This window comes from Phalacrocorax aristotelis, chromosome 5, assembly GCF_949628215.1.
Source record: "Phalacrocorax aristotelis chromosome 5, bGulAri2.1, whole genome shotgun sequence".
Classification (NCBI taxonomy): Eukaryota; Metazoa; Chordata; class Aves; order Suliformes; family Phalacrocoracidae; genus Phalacrocorax; species Phalacrocorax aristotelis.
The window spans coordinates 57,670,402-57,683,073 of NC_134280.1; positions in this window are offsets into that span (position 1 = coordinate 57,670,402).

Genomic DNA, 12,672 nt, shown 5'->3' on the forward strand with positions numbered 1-12,672 from the left:
CCTTCCCATCCCTATTCTTCTCGGAGACAGTGCGGGCTGGGGCGGCAGGCTCCTGCTGCCTCCAGATCCCAAACCTGCCGGTTCCTCCGGGAGCGGAATATATGAGGATTTATATGATGGAAGGAAAAAGATAAAATGTTAGAGGAAGTGGTCCAGAAATGCTGAAATAGAAATGAAGGACTGAAATAATCTACCCATACTTTATGCAGTGGCATAGATCTTAAAAATACTCTTTTTTTTTTTTTTTTATTGAGAACCCTTTTTCTTCCCAAGAACAGTGTTTATGCAGAATCTCCTGAGAAGCTTCATTTTTTATTTATATATCCATATATATGAGTGGTGGCAATTTGAAGTCCTCCAAACAATCACCTGTAAATTACAGTCTTTCTAAGCAGCAATATATATCCACAAATCAGTCCCAGGACACTGAAGCTATGTGTGAAAAGGTCTATTTATGTCACTCGAGGCAGAGAAAAAAAATTTGCTAGGTTTTATATAAAAGAAAATTTCTTATTAACATGTATAGTTAATTGGATAATAAAAAAAAAAGAAGAGCCCTTGAAAAGACCTGGGATGACTAGAAAGTTAATCTGCTGAACTCCTGGGCAGCAATACCCATGCTGCTCGCTGCTCTGCAGGTACAGATTTATCTGCTGCGCAGAGCTGAGCACAACCCCCGGGCACTGCTCCTGCGCCGCACACACGCGTTGGGAGAGCTGCCGTGGCTCTGGGGAGTGAGCAGCTGCGCTGCTGAGTGTCGGGCTACAACAGAGAAGTCACCAGCAGCGACTCTGCAAAAAAGCCCTGCAAAACTCAGGGCAGAGGTGACATGAGGGGAGGCAGGCTTGGAGCAGGACGCTGAGGGGACGAGACCCCTAATCACAAATCCCCTGCTCTCAGCAGCTGCAGCAGGCGGGCAGCCCTGGGCACGTTGCTGTGCCAGCCCACCACCAGCCACGGCAAAGATGGGTTGGTTTAAGCAATTGCTGATGAGGATAAAATCTCAGCTTATTTTACTTGCCTGGTGTAGCCAGCCATCACAGAAGTAGGTGTTGCCCATCACACCTTCCTCCTGAATAAGCCTCTGCCCAAGTTACCTCCTTGGGACCCTATGTGGGATGGGGTGGGTGTTGATGGGCAGAACTAACTTTGGCCAGATGAGCACTGTCAGTGATGTGTATGCGAGCAAAGGCAACAACAGTTCAAAGCACAGCAGTTTTGTACCTGCAGCTTTCTCATAGCATTCATCTTACCCATAGCCCATATCTCCTGCTGTAAATGCAACATTTTGGGGGTGTGACAGAGGCAGGTTTCAGGAGGACTGCTAGATCACGTTACCAGCAACAAGGCAGGTGAGTTTCCAGGACCCGGAGACTCATCACTTGTCATACATACGCATTTTTTAAAATATGCTTTTCCTTGGAGCAAGCTCTTGGAAGAAGCCGCTCCCAAAACCAGCAGATGACATCAACCAAAAGTGCCATTTAACAAGTGGGTGCTTAAGTGGCAAGAGTACTTTATAGAGGACAAAACGTCTGATTGCTGCAGCTTCTTCTCCCATAGATTATATTCTTGGCTTCCCTCTTCTCCTCCTCCCACCTGGTTGAGTGCCACTGAAGTTGTTAAAGAAAACTACCAGTTTTAGTGGGTCAAATGCATGGAGTTAAAAATTTCTGGGCAAATTTATCCAGGGAATTCTCTCAAGCGCTCAGGTGAGTTTAAACATGAGCTTGCAGCAGCCCTGCTCCTATGGCTTTTGTCTTTGTCTTCCATCAACGATCAAGGTTTGCCTGCACTGTCTTTTGTGTGACTTCAGGTGAATATTAAGCCTCTCCACGCAAGTCCTTGCATTTGCCACATTTTTGGGGAAATCGAATGTTTCTAGGGCCTTTGCTATAGCTGGGCAGAGGGAGAGTGCCAGGGTACTCTGACGATATACCAGAGTGAACAACTGGTGTAAGCCATCACAGTTCTCCAGAGCAACCTGAGCACGGCCAGCATGCTCTCTGCCATCCCAAAGCAAAAGGAAAAAAAGCAAAATCCATTAATTCTGGGCACCAACAGATTCAGGAGAAGCACAGCCCCTTCACAGACATTCAGAAATAGGAGCTGTGTTTGTTGAAGAAATTATTCACTGTGAATTATTTGCTCTACTAATAAGCTCTTTGCCCTCCACGTCTTGCGCTCACCTTTTCTCCCATATATGTGGGTATCAAGGAGGCCTCGCTCCACTGAAATTACCAGAGTCACCCAAAATTTACAGCAGTGCTGGAGTAAGGAGGTATTACTGGCACACAGGGGCTGAGGGAAAGAGCCCCCAGACTTTAATGCAAGTGGAGAACCTCCGCTGCAGCCCCAGGCTTGGTGTCAGGGGGCTGTCACGGCTCAGGGATGCTCTCCTGGAGCAACGCCGGAGCCACCTGGTGCTGCAGTCTGTCTGCGGCGTTTAATAGCGGGAAAGCAAAGGGAGCATATGCCGGGGGACGTGAGGGGATGGGGAAGCGGGGCGCTGGTGCTCAGAGCAGATGGTGGTGCCCAGAAATAACCATAAAGCTGACTTTACAGCCAGTGCGCTTCTTCCCATGGAGTTCCCAAGCTAGGGGTTCCGATCAGATCGTGAATCATTCCCTGTGGCACCCCCACTGCCAGGCTGGGACTGCAGGGCAGCCCCTGCAAGGCGGAGCTGCCCCAGGACCCCTGTTGTGCATTGCGAGTCAGTGCAGAGGTGGGTCGTGCAGTCGCTATGCTATCTTCCCCAAAACTGCCCAGTGAAAGTCTGCTTGAGCTTCAGCCTTGATTCTGCAATCCTTCTCCCACACTGCTGGCCAAAATCAGCATGGGGCCAACATGTTCCAATCTTGGGGAAATTATGCCCAAACCAGGGCTCTCCCTGCCATAATGCAGGGAACAGTAAACTCCATTGGTGTTGAAAGGCTTCAATAATTCAAAGGGTTTTGATCTTGCAATAATCCCTTTGCACTGTGCAACTTAAAGCAGACTTTGATTAAGGGATATCTTGTTAACTGATATTTAGAAGACGGTTTTTTGTTGGTGGTTTTTCTGTTTGTTTTTTGTTGTTGTGGTGGTGGTGGTGGTTTGGGTTTTTTTTAGTTTTTGCTTTTTTTAAGAAGGATTTGATGCTTGTGCTGTCCCCATACCCTCCTGAGCGCTGTGACACAACCGGGCATCGCAGCAGCCTGGCAATGTCAATGTCCTCCGGCTCTTCCCCCCCTTCCAGCTCCAGACATTGATGAATTTTAAGCTAAAAGGCCAGCCGAATTTATTGTCTTCCATTAGTCTAATACAACACAATTTATTTTTAAACAGCTACTTTCATGCAAAAGCCTCCCAAAATGATTCACAGCAGATGACAGACTCTGCATGCAAATCCGGGCAGTTTATACCCTCCTGTGCGATGCGGTGTGGATTGTCCCGCTGGCTGGACTGCACCCAGGCAAATTTAATTATCCACAAAAATGGCATCATTGTGCTTTGTCCTGGAGAATGTGCAATCAAAATGATGAAAATACAGGCAACAACAGATATAGGCAGAGTCAGGGAAGAGACCAACGTGGATTAAAACAAAATGAAGGTTGAGCAAATCACACTGCAAATAAAGATGCTGAAGAACTTGGGAGGAGAGGGAGAAATACAAGGAGCGAGCAAGGTGGTGGGTGGAGATCGGCGGCACAGAAAGCAGGAGCTCCTGTGGAGGAGCAGAGAGCCAACCCAGGACTCAGATGGTGAGAGTGATACGGCGACTTGACACGAGATGAGTCAATTTGTATCAGTTCAGGATCTATCCTGGTGTTTTTCCACAAGCAATTTCCCCAAAATCACTCATAAAAGTTTGTCAGCCGAGCCTATCAACTGAGTTGTGGTGAGGAGAGGCTTATTTAAGTAATGGGGAACATCCCCCACTCCCCCACCAGCAAAAAAGCACAGCTGAGTGTGCACCTCTCTCCTGCAGCCCATGCCCCTGTCGGGGGGCGGGGGGGGAACGACACACATAACATTTTTGTGTGAGTCCTGGGACCAGATAGGGGTGTTGCTCTTTCCTGCAGGGCTGCACAGCGCAGGGCAGGTGAGGAGGGCTCACCCCAGCTCGCAGGAGCCACGGGGAGCGGGGAGGCTTGGCACGGCAGCGAGCACGGCCGAGAGGGTCCGGCACCAGTGTCTTCCGCTGACCACAATATAAAGTGATAAAAATGATAGACTGGCTAGCAATTCAGGGAAGGAGAGCTATAATATATCAAAGAACAAATCTTTGTTGAGGGGATTTGACTTAACCAGTGATTTGGCACTTCTTTCCTCACACACCATTGCAGCCTTTAGCAAGAAGTTGGAATTACATGGCACCTCCACATGCCCATCGCCTCCCTCCCCATGAGGCTCACCCTACTCCCTGGACGCACTGCAGACACCTCTTACGCTTTCTTCAGCCCGGATAAAAGCCCAAAACATCCCCCTGCCATACCTGTTCCCAGCAGGTCCTCCCAGCATCACTCCCTAGGCCAGGTCTCCTGCTGCCTGCAGAAGCTGTAGCCCAGAGCATCTTGCTGCAAACAACCCGCAGCTGTTCCAGCACAACCCCTTGGGACAATTAAAGAGTCAGGATAACAACCTGTGGGAAACAGCATGTCAGAAACCTGCCTTACCCCTCTACAGTGAGGAAGATTTCTGTTTAATTTCCTTGGACTGCCTGCCCCTCTATAGATAAGTGAATAAATACAGTTTAGGGATCATTGGGGTGAGCTGTGCCACTGATAACTTGTGTTTATAAAACCTCATCAACAAGACCCACCAGGGACCAGGAGCACATGGGCTGTCACACCAGTAGGGCTGGTCACCTGCTGGAAGTAAAACCAAAGTGATGGTTGGGCCATGTGGCAAGTTGCACCACAGAGCACTGCCCATGGCTGCACTGGCCAGGAGACCATCCCTGCAGCATCTTGTCTTTGTGCTGTGGCATGTGGTCCCTGAGCGCACCCCAGCGAGGGTCAAGCACACACCCGCACGTGCTGGGAAGCTTTCCACCCTCACCAGTGTTTTGGTGAGGCATGTGGAGGGGTAGCCAGGGTTTTGGTCAAGCTTGAGGTAGATGCGAGCTGGAGGTACGTGGGGTCAAGGAGCAACAAGGTTCCCCCAGAGCATCATTGCCTCTAGCCCTGTGCCTGGGACTCAGTGACTTGTTGGAGCCTTATTTACTGTGGAGGTTATAAAACATGCACCTGCACCAAACCTGAGCCCAGAGAGCAGCTGTGGTAGACGCATTGGTTTGGACCAGTGTTGCTGCTCAGCTGCACATGATGGCCTGAGTTCACCTTCTGGGTTCATCATGTGAAAACTTCCACAAAACCCACTGCCTCCATGTTTTCCCTTCCATTTCGAGAAGTATAAGAACACCCAGACACAGCAAATACCCACCTCCCTGACCCCTGGGAATGAAAGTGCCTGTGGAGTGGGGCAAGGTTGTTCCCCCTATTCCCACTCACAAGTCCTAGAAGTTTTTCAGGATTTCATACTTCATAATTTTATCCAGCGATTTAATAATTGTGGTGCTTCCGCTGTTTCTGAAAAGGACAGTAGCTCTGCAAGAAGAGGACTTACTAGAAAGCTCATTCTTCATTGACAAGCCAGAATAAAGTTCTTCGTGGAGAAATCAATTCATGGAAGTAAAGAGCTATGAAAGGACAAAAGTGTGGGGTTAAGCAGTATGTGGCTTGGAGCTTGGCTTTCCCGGCTCCTGGCTAAACTCACCAAAGCAGAGCCTCCAGAAAGCAAGGGCAGCGACGCAGGCAAGCGGCATCACCCAATACCAGTGTAAAGCATCTGTAAAAGCAAAAGAAATCATCGTTTGTGCATGAACACATACTATAGTAACAATACAGCAACTGGGGAGCCTGTATGACCCAGCAGGTTATGGTAAAGCAGCATTATACCACTACAAGCCAAAATAACACCCTACCCATGGTGGGTCTGCTTCCCTGTTGTGCCTTGCCTGGCCGCCAGCCCCGGCTGAGCGGGGGCAGAGCCTTCTGCCTGCCCGGCACACCAGTGCCACCAGCTCCACACCTGAGCCCTTTGCAAAACCGGGGCTGTTCTCAAGCCTGGCTGTAGGTTTGGAGGCACCACTTGGCACACGCTCATGGGTTTCACATGTTTTATCTGGAAAACGACCCCCTAGGAGTTATTTCAAGTCAGACGCCCCAAAAATCAAAGCATCCCACGTGATTTATTGCATCCCACATGATTAATCATGTCCAACATGATTAATAGCATGAAAGCTGTCTTGAATGCCTTGATTATTTCTTTCTTTCTCCAAAAAGAAACAGACAGCTCATGCCATGTGAGAAATAAATTTTTCTTTCTGAGTTTCTCCTTGTCTGTAGAACATTTAAAAAGTGGAAAAGCCAGCGGCAAAGTATGTCAGAATTGTCTTTTAAGGGGTTAACATTTGTAAGATGAATGCTGCAAGAACTCTTCTTTTTTTTAATTAAAAAATATATTTCTGGAGCAAAAACACAAGCAATAAAGACTGTTTGTCTGTTGGGAGGCTTGTTTTGTAATGCGGTATGAATAACCAGCTGACAATCCGGTTTTTTGTTTTCTCGTCGTATGGGCAATGGCCACGAGCCAGCCAACTTTATTGTCCTTGAAATGTCATGATTTTGAGTATGCACAGAATTCTTAACTGCCCAAATTACTGCATAACATCCCTTTTTATTATATGGCAACAATGTGATCCTGGGCTCAAAGACTTACTAGTTAAGAAGATTATGTGTTTTCCTTTTTCTGTTTTGTTAAAGTGCCAAGTCTTGCATTTTTGGCATCTTCTAAAGAATAAAATGTCTTCTGAAATATTCTCTCTGAGCACAGAAGTTACCTCAGAGGAGCTTGGCGATGCAGGGCTTTTCAGTACTTTCTCGTGTGCTCAGAAGTTCAGACGCATTTCTTTTCCTCAAAAGCTTCCAATTTTTGCCTCTTTGTGTGTATTGACAGCAAAAAAAATTGTCCTTCATAAGTTTGTGTTGCTTTACTTTACTGATAATTTCTTTCTCTTTTTTTTCCCCCCCTTCCCAAGTGTTGAACATTTGAGCTAGTGAGCATGAGCCAGCAGACGGCGGGCAGGCAGCAGGCAGGGAGCGGGCAAGCGGTCCCGCTTCGCCCTGCCTGCACCCTTGGCTGCATCCCTGCAACCACGCTGCAGCAACTCTGTCCTGCAAAGTGCTGCCGCCCCGTAGCCCGTGCTGGGGGTGCAAACCACCCCCAGCCCACTCCACTGGCATCCCCACACTCGGCCGCGTGGATAACACAAGCGTGCCAGGAGAACCGGCACAGTTCTGGCCAAATTTAGCCCTAGCACAAGTGCAAAGCCCTCCATCGGTGCGAGATGGTCCTGTTGACAGCAGGATGGTGCTGGCTCCCACAGGCCTGGTCCCCGGCAAGTGGGGGTGTGTGGGGTCTGTCACCCCAGCCCTGGGCTTCAGCGTGGCAAGAAACAGTGTGACTTTTCAGAGCTGCCTTTTCAGCCTGTCTCCTCTGGTGGCTTGTGCTTCCCCAGGAAGGCAGCCTTTTAAATGTGTTTTCACCAGCTGACATTTAAGTATGAATAAACAACTATTATGTATACACTAAATACTCATGTTTTACAACATTGCCATTACACTGAGGAATTATTTATGAGGCTGCTGCTCCCCACTGGGGTGAGGGGACGCAGCGTGGCGTGGCCGGCAGCAGCCCCTCAGCTGCCGATGCGGCCACGGCTGAGCAGTAATGTTGATGTTCCTTTCTTGCCAAAGGCTGGGGCTTCCCAGACCCTCTTCTGGGATGCAGAGGCAAGATGCCCTGCCCTGGAGGGTGTTGTGCCCTGACTGTTTGTGTTCCTGGTGGGACCTGACTTTTGGGACACCTTTCCCCTTCCTCTGTGGCAGGCAGAAGAGACGGCATCACCTTAGCCCCCCAGGGTCCCTGTTACTGCACCGTGTGTGCTACTGAGGCAAGATGCTTCATTGCATCTCTGGGATCTGTTTGGCAAGAGTTTAAGAAATAATAATTTTTAAAATTATGACAATATATGCTCTTTTCAGGAAACCAAACTGCAAACATAAATCCCCCCTTCTGAACCTAAGCATTGAACATTAGAGGGGTTACTTAGGTTAAAAAATAGACTTACTGAAAAGCCATTCTTAAAGACTGGTGGTAAAGGCGGCATGGTGTCTGTGACTGGCACTGTTTGCACGTGCGCCCAAATGCACCGCGGTGCTGCAGCATGGCCATACGCCTGTCCTTGGCCCCAGCAGCCTGCTGCGGGCAGGGTCAGTCCTCCCCTTCCTACAGCTGCTGCCAGAGGCTGGTGACAGGGGTGCCCCTGTCGGGTGTTTTGGTCACTCATTGCCCTTGAGCCACCCACTGGAGGCCACAGCTGGAGGAGTCACAGCAGCGATGGGACCCCAAAGCCAGGGGGAGGAGAGTGTTGGGGTTGTGCTTCCCTGGGTCAGCTGTCACGGTGGATGCCCCCCACAGACTGTCCCTGGGAGGGTGGCAGAACCTGTCTGAGCACCATTGATGACTGCCCTGTTACCACCAACACTACGTATCACTCCACTAGGATAGACATGGATGGCAAAGTGCATAGGGAAGCATTTTGAGGGTGAAAAAAAGCCAGGTGAGCTGCAGAGGGAGCGGCAGACTGGAGGGGATCGGCACTTTCCCTGCTTCAGTGCTCCTGCCGCATGCGGGCATCCGCTGCTGGGATGCATACTGGGCTGCAGAATAATCCCCAGAGTTCAAAAAACACTGTTTTTGAACAACAAGATTTTCATTAAATAAAACCACTATTTTCTGTAGTTTCTACAGGGATGTCAAGACCTTGAAGTAAATACCTCATAATATTTAATAATAAAGCTATTCCCAAGGTCATTTTCTTAGTAAAATCGCCCATAAAAGCTCGAGTTGCATTAGCAACATCTCTTTCCATGAGTATTACCAGTGAGGGCTAAAACAGCAGCAAGTCCCACCTGCCCGCCCGTAGGCAGCCGGTGGGCAGCGCCTGCCCCCCCCAGCACTGGTCTGGCTAGCCTGCATGGGGAGAATTGATTTGCCTGGCTGGTCTTGATTCAGCACAGCTTAGCAATAGGAAAAGGTGCAAAATACACGTATTTTGCAGTGGAAAGAAACAAAAGGAGAGACCCAACAACTTCTTGCTCTTCTCAGAATAAATTTCTTTTAGTTAGTGAAATGTCCATGCCAGGAAGCTCCTGGACTTTGGCTTCACGCGGCCAGTCAGTGGTGGAGCCTAAATGTGTATTTCTGCATTGTCACTGGGCGAGGTGACCACGGCCCTGCTGCAGCCCACGGGCGTGCTGCTGCACGGCGCCCGCCGGCTGGCATCCGGCACGGGCCGCACTGGGGGCCTGCCCGCGCGCCGCACCACGGCTCCGGCTGCCGGCCGCCGGCCGCCGACCGGGGTGAAAGGCAACGTTTTTGGTGGGTCTCACACCTGGTGTCTCCAGGCAGGCTCTCCAGGGCCTGAGGGATGGTCAGTGCTGTCCTGGGCAGCAGGGACATCACCTAGCAGACGGCAGCAGAAGAGATGGGGTGATGGCAACAGGTGCCCCAGTCTCGCTGCAGATGTGCAGGCAGCTCGCTGCCTGTGCACAAGGTGGTTGTTCAGGGCCGGCATGCTGCACTTCTGAGATGTTTCAGAGCGCTTTTGTGGTAAAATTGATCTCCGTTTTTGGCATTTGCCCTCCAATTGCTCACAATAATCCACCAATACTGGGTACTTTCATTCACGGCTGATCTCCCACTTCGATCCACCTCTCTGGCTCCTGCTGCTTCTCCAGGACCAAAGCTTGCTCCCAGTGGCTGCTCCTCCTCCAGCCCTGCTTTCTCCCAGACCTTCACTAAAAACCTTCTTCAGCATCATGAAGCAGCCACCCCGCCAGGTGTCTCAGCCTGGCCAGAGCCGTCCTTGGCATCCTTCAGCCTTTTGCTATTAAAATCAGAGCAAGACGGAAAGACGGCGTAATTTTGTTCCTGTAAGCAGTGGTACCTAAATCGAGCTGTGCAAACTGAGGCTCCCCACGGAGCAGGTGCCTCCGGCAGGAGCTCAGCCCTACCTCAGAAGGCATCGCAGGGGATACCTCACCCTGGGGGCTGGTTCTCACTGCCTACGGAGAGCACAGAGGGGGTGTGCCCCGACTTCCCCTCGCTGGGTCAATTCAAATGCAGCTCGACCAGTGAGATGAGTGCCAGCAGAGGAGAAGCTGGAACAACCTAACAACCTGAAGGGCTGGGGCACAGTGGGTCTGGCGGCTGGGGACCAGCCCCACATCTGAATGGCCTCCCTTAACAAAATGTTTGCAACCTCCCTCTCTGCTAAAAAGGCCATTTTTTGTGAGAAGCTGATGCCTGGAATGTGGGGACACAGTGGGGTTGGGGGGACAGGGTGAGTAGCATCACCCCACTGCTGTCCCTTCCCTTTTGGAAATAGTATTACAAACTCAGTGCAGGCAACACCACTGCTCGCTGGCGGGACAGCAGAAGGTGGCAATAGCTAGAGCAGGTAGAAAGCCAGCACCCCATAACTCAGGACAGGGTTTAGCAATGTGGCACATGGTGACCTAATTAAGAATTAAGCCAGAAACTAACACTTGCAAAAGCCATTTCCATCTCCAGCAACACCACATCCCCTAAGCTAGGGGGGACCAGCCCCAGGCACCGTCACTGATGTCACCTACTGCCACTGCGGGGCACCCGCAGCCCTGTCTCGCCACCCCTCCCAGCCCCATAGCCAACAGGACTCTGTACAGCCACTGGAGAAAAGCCTTCCCGTCTGAGAGCTGCTGAGGGCCGGGAGCTGGGGCGTTAGGGGAAGTGGCTTTTGAGCAACTGCTTAGAGGGCTTTGCTCGCTGTCCATTCCCCCCCCGCCGCCGCCCAGCAATTTGGGAGCGAGACACGGGGCTCCCCCCGTGCTGGCGGACAGACCTTGGCACGTCCCTGGTGTGCAGCAGGGGCTGGCACGGGAGCACCCCCTAAAAGCTTGAGGAACCTGTTGGTGTTGCGAACGTCTGCTGCTGTGCCCCTATGTCTGCTGATTTCCATACTAAAGACATTTACTGTATATGTTTGCCACCAGGGAAAACTACTGTCTACGACTCAGCTATATTACTGGAAGAGCAGCAGCAGTATTTCTGCTATTCTGAATATTGCATTTCCAGGACCTGCTCTATGGCTTTCAAAATCCTCCTCCCAACTCCCCATGTCCCCCCCCAGCCAATTAGTGAAAATGCCTGGTTGGGGTGATGGCCCCCTCCTCCGCGTCGCAGCGCCACTCCGAGAGACTCTTGCAAAACGGTGTGAGCCATCCCTTCTTGGCATTGGGAAGCACGGTTCACAAGCCAATGACAGAGGGATGAAATGCAAATATAGCATTTCTTGTAAAGTAAATTAAGCTAACAACGAGGTAACAAACCGCTGTTAGTATTAGATTAACTTGTTTGGCAAGATATGAAATTGGGCGAGCTGGATTGTTGATATCGGAGTCCTCAATAGCGCTAATGCTGCTCAGGGAAGTATAACATCCCTCTGAAAGACAGAGGCATGCACCAAAAAAAAAAAAAAAAAAAAATTAAGACTGGAGGAAGAGCCAGAATCTGTGCAGCAATTACACCAGCATTAAAGATGAATGGAGAAGCAGCCTGAGATTTTGATTGCATTTAAATACTGGCTTGTTTTTAATCTCAAAATCAGGCAGTGCTGTGATCAGTCATTAGCCCCAACTACAAAAAGAAAAAAAAAAGATAAAAGATCATAGATTTTAACGTTCATAGTATGACCTTAAAATACCCCTTTGATCTAAGATAAGGAGGCAAATGACAGATAATTCAGAAGTTAAAGCCAGTTGTGTGCGGTTGGCAGCGGCTGGGCCGACTTTGGGAACGGTGAAGACTTCGGCAGAGGGGGCACCAGCAGCCGTGTCCTCCTCAACGCGGGGACCAAGGCATAAGCTTAAGTGTCATACTGTATGCCAGTGGCCACTAAACTGATTAAACAGTGGTTATCTTTAGCAGTAAAAAGGCTATCTGCTAATACTAAATGATTAGAGTCTAAAATGCCATTTACTCTGCTCTGATTCCTTGAATGAATATGTATGCCAAGTGATGACTATAACACCATCAAAAGGTTTCTGTGCTCTGCTCCGTAGAGTGGAAGTGATTATTCAACAGCAGGTCTGCACTCCAGCACTTGTTTCTATTAAGCAAATTTGCAGCATTCAGACAAAAATTCATGATTGCATTGTCCTCCTGGGATTTTTTTCTTTAAAGAAATCCCACTTCCAACGCTGTCCAGGGCATGGGCTGTGGCACGTAGGCCTTGTCCGCTGCGCTGACACAAAAAAGGGGCGGATGCAGATGCTGCACAATTTCTCACTTTTTTTTTTTTTTTTAAATATAAGACAACTGGACATTTGCTGCACCCCATTCAACAGCAAGAAACTGTGCACTCTCCCAGACTTTTCTCCCACCCACCAGCCAGGGCTTTTGCAGGAAACAACATCATAAAATTCCTTGTTAGGCACAAGAAACCAGATCTACAGCTGCAGTGACAAATCAAGAGGGCTACCCATCAGAAATGAAGCCCCTGCACCCCGGCAGGGGCGTGCT